The following is a 7,527-nucleotide window of genomic DNA, read 5'->3' on the forward strand; positions in this document are numbered from 1 at the left end:
TGGGGGCAGCGCTGGGCTGATAATTAATTTGGGGGGGGGGGCAGAACAGCGCAGCGCTGGGCTGATAATTCATTTTGGGGGGGGGGAGGAGGAGGAGGAGGAAATACCGTTATATACCATGGAACCGCCGAAAGTTACAAAAATACCGTGATACACACATTTGGTCATACCGCCCAGCTCTACATGTAAGTGTAAAATTTTTTTACACTAACAGGCTGGTGTAGAACCCACCTTTTCCTTTTCATAAGGGGTAAAAGGAGAAAAAGACCCCCAAAATTTGTAGTGCAATTTCTCCCAAGTACGGAAATACCCCATATGTGGCCCTAAACTGTTTCCTTGAAATACAACAGGGCTCCAAAGTGAGAGAGCGCCATGCGCATTTGAGGACTAAATTAGGACTTGCATAGGGGTGAACATAGGGTTATTCTATGCCAGTGATTCCCAAACAGGGTGCCTCCAGCTGTTGCTAAACTCCCAGCATGCCTGGACAGTCAGTGGCTGTCCGGAAATGCTGGGAGTTGTTGTTTTGCAACAGCGGGAGGCTCCATTTTGGAAACACTGCCGTACGATACATTTTTATTGGGGGGGGGGGGGCAGTGTAAGGGGGTGTATATGTAGTGTTTTACCCATTATTATGTGTTAGTACAGTGTAGTGTTTTTAGGGTACATTTGCACTGGAGGGGAATACGGTGAGTTTCCCGCTAGGAGTTTGCACTGCGGCGGAAAATTTGCCTCAGCTTCAACTTGAAGCAGGAAACTCACTGTAGACCTGCGCGTGTGAATGTACCCTGTACATTCACGTGGGGAGGGGGCAAACCTCCAGCTGTTTCAAAACTACAACTCCCAGCATGTACTGACAGACCGTGCATGCTGGGAGTTGTACTTTTGCAACAGCTGGAGGCACACTGGTTGGAAAAAACGTTCAATTAGGTTCTGTTACCTAACTCAGTATTTTTCAACAAGTGTGCCTCTAGCTGTTGCAAAACTAAAACTCCCAGCATGTACTGATCGCCGAAGGGCATGCTGGGAGATATAGTTATGCAACTTCTGGAGGTACGCAACTACAACTCCCAGCATGCCAAGACAGCCGTTTGCTGTTTGGGCATTCTGGGAGTTGTAGTTTTGCAACATCTGGAGGGCTACAGTTTAGAGACCACTGTATAGTGGTCTCCAAACTGTAGCCCTCCAGATGTTGCTAGGCAACTAACCGACTTCCGTAGGATCCAGGGAGCTGCATCGCCGTCCTCTGCTGCCGCCAATCGCCGTCGGTTCCCCCGTTCTGCCCGGACTACAGTGGGTGGGCATAGCGGGGGGAACCGAACGTTAACCCCCCCCCCCCCCCGCCCTGCTGTTATTCGTCGCTTCTGAATGACCAATAGCAGGGATAGGAGGGGTGGCACCTGACTCCTATTACACCTGATTCCTATTCCTTCAGGGGGATAGTGGGTGTCTTGGACAACCCCGATCCCCCTTCTTTTCCGGGTCATACGGGTCTCCGGTGTAAATTAACCAGCGATTTGTGGCGATCGCTGACATGGGGGGGTCTCAGGACCCCCTTGGGCATTTGCACGATAGATATCAACAGTCACCCCGGTCCTGTCCCCGCCCAGCGTGGACCGAAATTCCCACGGGCGTACAGGTATGCCCTTGGTACTTAAGTACCAGCCAGCAAGGGCATACTCATACGCCTGTGGTCCTTAAGGGGTTAATAGTCACCATAGGGGACTATTTATAGCAATCAATTGATTGCTAATACTGTTCAGTGCTATGCTTGTCTCAGACCAGAGCAGAAGACTCCTGGAGAAGGCCGGAGGCAGGTGAGGGGCCCTCCAGCCGCAGTGCTGCGGGCGATCCGATGCCGCACCGCCGCAGATGCCGTGATCTGTATTGATCACGGCATCTGAGGTGTTAATGGCACACATTAGAGTGATCGCTGATGTGCACCATTACCGGCGGGTCCCTGGCCAGGACAGGCCGCGCATGACACAAGCACCACTCCTGGTGCGTTAAGTACCCGGGTACATTTACGTCCTATGTCGTTAAGGGGTCAAACATGATTTTTTATATTTGATTCCTTATGCCAAATAAGTAACTTGTAATTGGCTTCCATTAAAAAAAAAAAAAAGTGTTATGTTAGTTTTTCAGCTGTTTACTTCTGGCCACTAGGAGTCTCTTGTAATGGCAGGAGACCAAACTCAGGAAGTGTTTCTCTGCACTGAGATTGATTGATAACTGCAAAGAGCCTCACTGAAAGCAGCTGCACAGACTAAAAGCAGAACAGAGCCTCACTGAAAGAAGCACAGACTGAAAGCTGCTGCATATAGCCTGAGGTCTTCTATTCATCACAGCGCTGCAATGATGTGAGGGCGGAAGTGATCCTCCAGCAGGCTTCAGTGATGTCATGCCTGCTGGGAAATGCCCACTTTGTCCTGCTGGGAAATTGCACTGAGCATGAATAAAGGTATGATACACAGCTTTTTAAAACCTCTGAAATTTTTTCTAAGGGTCAGAGGAGTGTTAGGAAACAGCCTGAGTTAGTTAAGAAAAGTTTATTTAGTGACAGGTACACTTTAATAGTTAAGAGATGTCCAGTGCAGAGCCATAACAGCGTGAGCAGCTCCTATGGGGCAGAGACAGTGAGTTAGCTTATTCAGGTACAACGAAAATGTTTCCTTCCTGTAGGGAATAACAAGTTGGTGGCATTTTGCTATCTAACACTATTATGTGGGGTCTCTTATACATGGCGATATTATCCATGTGTCTTTATTACTACTTATGCTGCTGTTTCGGTTTCTTGTCAATAGCGGAACATTGTATGTTGCTATAGGGCACTATGAATTCTAGTTATGCTCCTGCATATGGGCATGGCCTAATAGGTAGATAGCAGACCTGGAGGTCTTTGTCATGGGCATGAATGCACTTGGGCAAAAAGACAGAACCCCACCACAGGGTACACAAGTTGCAGGCTTCCTTTATGCATACAATAGGGCAGAGTTATTATCTTTGTTTTTTGGTGCAACATGGCAGAAGTATTCTGGGCAATTCTGTGTGTCTATCTATCCGTTGGCAAAAAATGACTATAAGTGATATGTCCAGCTAATTGTTATGTATGGCATTAAATGGTCATTTGGTGCACAAAACTGTACACCTGGCATGCATGCTACACCTTCCATGGAGATATGGGTGAAAAACAAGCAACATTGGCAACATAATTTGGCTGTTTTGTGGCTAGTGACTATAGGAAGGAGGCTTTGGAGACTGGTGTTGATGCACCAGACTTCATTTTGGAAACCGCTACAGTTCCAATGGCCCCAAAGGACATGTCATCAAACCCACATAATGAAGTTGCAGATGAATTCTCCTTTTAACCCCCTCTTAGGCCATGTTCACAAGGGGAGTTTATTTATTTGGCGTTACTACCACTTAGCCCTAAATGTTACCGCTATTTTCCATAATTTTTACCATAATGGTAATTAAAGGAGTACTGTAATGCACTTTTTCTTGTAGCCCAAAATGTTCACCGCGGCTGTACCTGTCACGATGCCGGCTGGCAGGAGGTGGATCCTCTGTGCCAGAGAGGGATTGGCGTGGACCGTGCTAGTGGACCGGTTCTAAGTCACTACTGGTATTCACCAGAGCCCGCCGCAAGGCGGGATGGTCTTGCTGCGGCGGTAGTGACCAGGTCGTATCCACTAGCAACGGCTCAACCTCTCTGACTGCTGAAGATAGGCGCGGTACAAGGGAGTAGACAGAAGCAAGGTCGGACGTAGCAGAAGGTCGGGGCAGGCAGCAAGGATCGTAGTCAGGGGCAACGGCAGGAGGTCTGGAACACAGGCTAGGAACACACAAGGGAACGCTTTCACTAGGCACAAGGGCAACAAGATCCGGCGAGGGAGTGCAGGGGAAGTGAGGTATATATATGGAGTGCACAGGTGAACACACTAATTAGAACCACTGCGCCAATCAGCGGCGCAGTGGCCCTTTAAATCGCAGAGACCCGGCGCGCGCGCGCCCTAGGGAGCGGGGCCGCGCGCGCCGGGACAGGACCGACGGAGAGCGAGTCAGGTACGGGAGCCGGGGTGCGCATCGCGAGCGGGCGCCACCCGCATCGCGAATCGCATCCCGGCTGGAGGCGGTATCGCAGCGCACCCGGTCAGTGGATCTGACCGGGGCGCTGCAGTAACGAGAGTGTAGCGAGTGATGAAGCCTGTAAGAGAGAATTTTGGGTCTCTTTCCATATGGTGGAAAGATCACGAGTTATTTCATCCACAGCGGGCAAACCAGAGGGCAAGGGACTAGGGAGGGGGGGAAGAGGGTGACGGCCGTACACCACGAAAAATGGAGATTTGGAAGAAGATTCAGAGACTCTGAAGTTATACGAGAATTCGGCCCATGGTAGAAGATCTGCCCAGTCATCCTGGCGGGAGGAAACAAAATGCCGTAAATAATCACCCAGGACCTGGTTAATTCTTTCTACTTGCCCATTGGATTGAGGATGATAAGCAGAAGAAAAGTTTAATTTAATCTTGAGTTGTTTACAGAGAGCCCTCCAGAATTTTGACACGAATTGGACGCCTCTATCCGAGACGATCTGCGTGGGCAACCCGTGAAGACGAAAAATGTGTACAAAAAATTGTTTTGCCAACTGAGGCGCTGAAGGAAGACCAGGAAGAGGAATAAAATGTGCCATCTTGGAAAATCGATCAACGACCACCCAAACAACAGTGTTGCCACGGGATGGGGGTAAGTCTGTAATAAAGTCCATACCAATCAGAGACCAAGGCTGTTCGGGGACAGGCAGAGGGTGAAGGAGACCAGCAGGCTTCTGGCGAGGAGTCTTGTCCCGGGCACAGACAGTGCAGGCCCGCACAAAATCAACAACATCCGTCTCCAGAGTCGGCCACCAATAGAAACGAGAGATGAGTTGCACGGATTTTTTGATGCCCGCATGGCCTGCGAGATGGGAGGAGTGACCCCATTTGAGGATTCCGAGGCGTTGGCGTGGAGAGACGAAGGTCTTCCCTGGAGGAGTTTGCCTGATGGAGGCTGGAGAAGTGGAGATCAGGCAGTCAGGAGGAATGATGTGTTGCGGAGAGAGCTCTACTTCCGAGGCATCCGAGGAACGAGAGAGAGCATCGGCCCTGATGTTCTTATCGGCAGGGCGAAAGTGAATTTCAAAATTAAACCGGGCAAAGAACAGAGACCACCTGGCCTGGCGAGGATTCAGCCGTTGGGCAGACTGGAGATAGGAGAGATTCTTGTGATCGGTGTAAATAATAACTGGAAATTTAGATCCCTCCAGCAGATGCCTCCATTCCTCAAGTGCTAATTTAATGGCCAGTAGCTCTCGATCCCCGATGGAGTAGTTCCTCTCCGCCGTAGAGAAGGTCCTAGAAAAAAAACCACAGGTAACAGCATGCCCGGAAGAATTTTTTTGTAGAAGGACCGCTCCAGCTCCTACTGAGGAGGCATCAACCTCCAATAGGAAGGGTTTAGATGGGTCAGGTCTGGAGAGCACGGGAGCAGAAGAAAAGGCCGACTTGAGCCGTTTAAAGGCGTCTTCCGCTTGAGGAGACCAGGACTTAGGATTGGCATTCTTCTTGGTTAAAGCCACGATAGGAGCCACAATGGTGGAAAAATGTGGAATTGTCTGTAATAATTGGCGAACCCCAAAAAACGTTGGATAGCACGGAGTCCGGAGGGGCGTGGCCAATCTAAGACGGCAGAGAGTTTGTCTGGATCCATTTGTAGTCCCTGGCCAGAGACCAAGTATCCTAGGAAAGGAAGAGATTGACATTCAAACAGACATTTCTCCATTTTGGCATAAAGTTGATTGTCACGAAGTCTCTGAAGAACCATGCGGACATGCTGACGGTGTTCTTCTAGGTTGGCAGAAAAAATCAGAATATCGTCCAGATACACAACAACACAGGAATATAAGAGATCACAAAAAATTTCATTAACAAAGTCTTGGAAGACGGCAGGGGCGTTGCACAGGCCAAAGGGCATGACCAGATACTCAAAGTGTCCATCTCTAGTGTTAAATGCCGTTTTCCATTCATCCCCCTCCCTGATGCGGATGAGATTATAAGCACCTCTTAAGTCCAGTTTGGTAAAGATGTGGGCACCTTGGAGGCGATCAAAGAGTTCAGAGATAAGAGGTAGAGGGTAGCGGTTCTTTACCGTGATTTTATTAAGACCGCGGTAGTCAATGCAAGGACGTAGGGAACCATCTTTTTTGGACACAAAGAAAAATCCAGCTCCGGCAGGAGAGGAGGATTTGCGGATAAACCCCTTTTTTAAATTTTCCTGGATGTACTCAGACATAGCAAGAGTCTCTGGGGCGGACAGAGGATAAATTCTGCCCCGGGGTGGAGTAGTGCCCGGGAGGAGGTCAATAGGACAGTCATAAGGCCTGTGAGGAGGTAGAGTCTCAGCTTGTTTTTTGCAAAACACATCAGCAAAGTCCATATAGGCCTTAGGGAGACCGGTTACAGGGGGAACCACAGGGTCACGGCAGGGAGTACTGGGAACCGGTTTAAGGCAGTCCTTGAAACAAGAGGTACCCCAGCTCTTGATCTCCCCCGTGGACCAATCCAGGGTTGGGGAATGGCGTTGGAGCCACGGTAGTCCAAGGAGAATTTCGGAAGTGCAATTGGGGAGGACCAAGAACTCAATTTTTTCTTGATGAGGTCCGATGCACATAAGAAGGGGCTCCGTGCGGTAACGTATGGTACAGTCCAATCTTTCATTGTTAACACAATTGATGTAGAGGGGCCTGGCGAGACTGGTTACCGGGATGTTGAACCTGTTGATGAGAGAGGCCAAAATAAAGTTTCCTGCAGATCCGGAATCCAAGAAGGCCATAGTAGAGAAGGAGAAGGTAGATGCAGATATCCGCACAGGCACAGTAAGACGTGGAGAAGCAGAGTAGACATCAAGGACTGTCTCACTTTTGTGCGGAGTCTGCGTGCGTCTTTCCAGGCGGGGAGGACGGATAGGACAATCCTTCAGGAAGTGTTCGGTACCGGCACAGTACAGGCAGAGATTCTCCATGCGGCGTCGTGTCCTCTCTTGAGGTGTCAGACGAGACCGGTCAACTTGCATAGCCTCCACGGCGGGAGGCACAGGAACGGATTGCAGAGGACCAGAGGAGAGAGGAGCCGGGGAGAAAAAACACCTCGTGCGAACAAAGTCCATATCCTGGCGGAGCTCCTGACGCCTTTCGGAAAAACGCATGTCAATGCGAGTGGCAAGATGAATGAGTTCATGTAGATTAGCAGGAATTTCTCGTGCGGCCAGAACATCTTTAATGTTGCTGGATAGGCCTTTTTTAAAGGTCGCGCAGAGGGCCTCATTATTCCAGGATAGTTCAGAAGCAAGAGTACGGAATTGTATGGCGTACTCGCCAACGGAAGAATTACCCTGGACCAGGTTCAGCAGGGCAGTCTCAGCAGAGGAGGCTCGGGCAGGTTCCTCAAAGACACTACGAATTTCCGAGAAGAAGGAGTGTACAGAGGCAGTGAC

Source organism: Hyla sarda, chromosome 5 (assembly GCF_029499605.1).
Source record: "Hyla sarda isolate aHylSar1 chromosome 5, aHylSar1.hap1, whole genome shotgun sequence".
NCBI classification, from domain to species: domain Eukaryota; kingdom Metazoa; phylum Chordata; class Amphibia; order Anura; family Hylidae; genus Hyla; species Hyla sarda.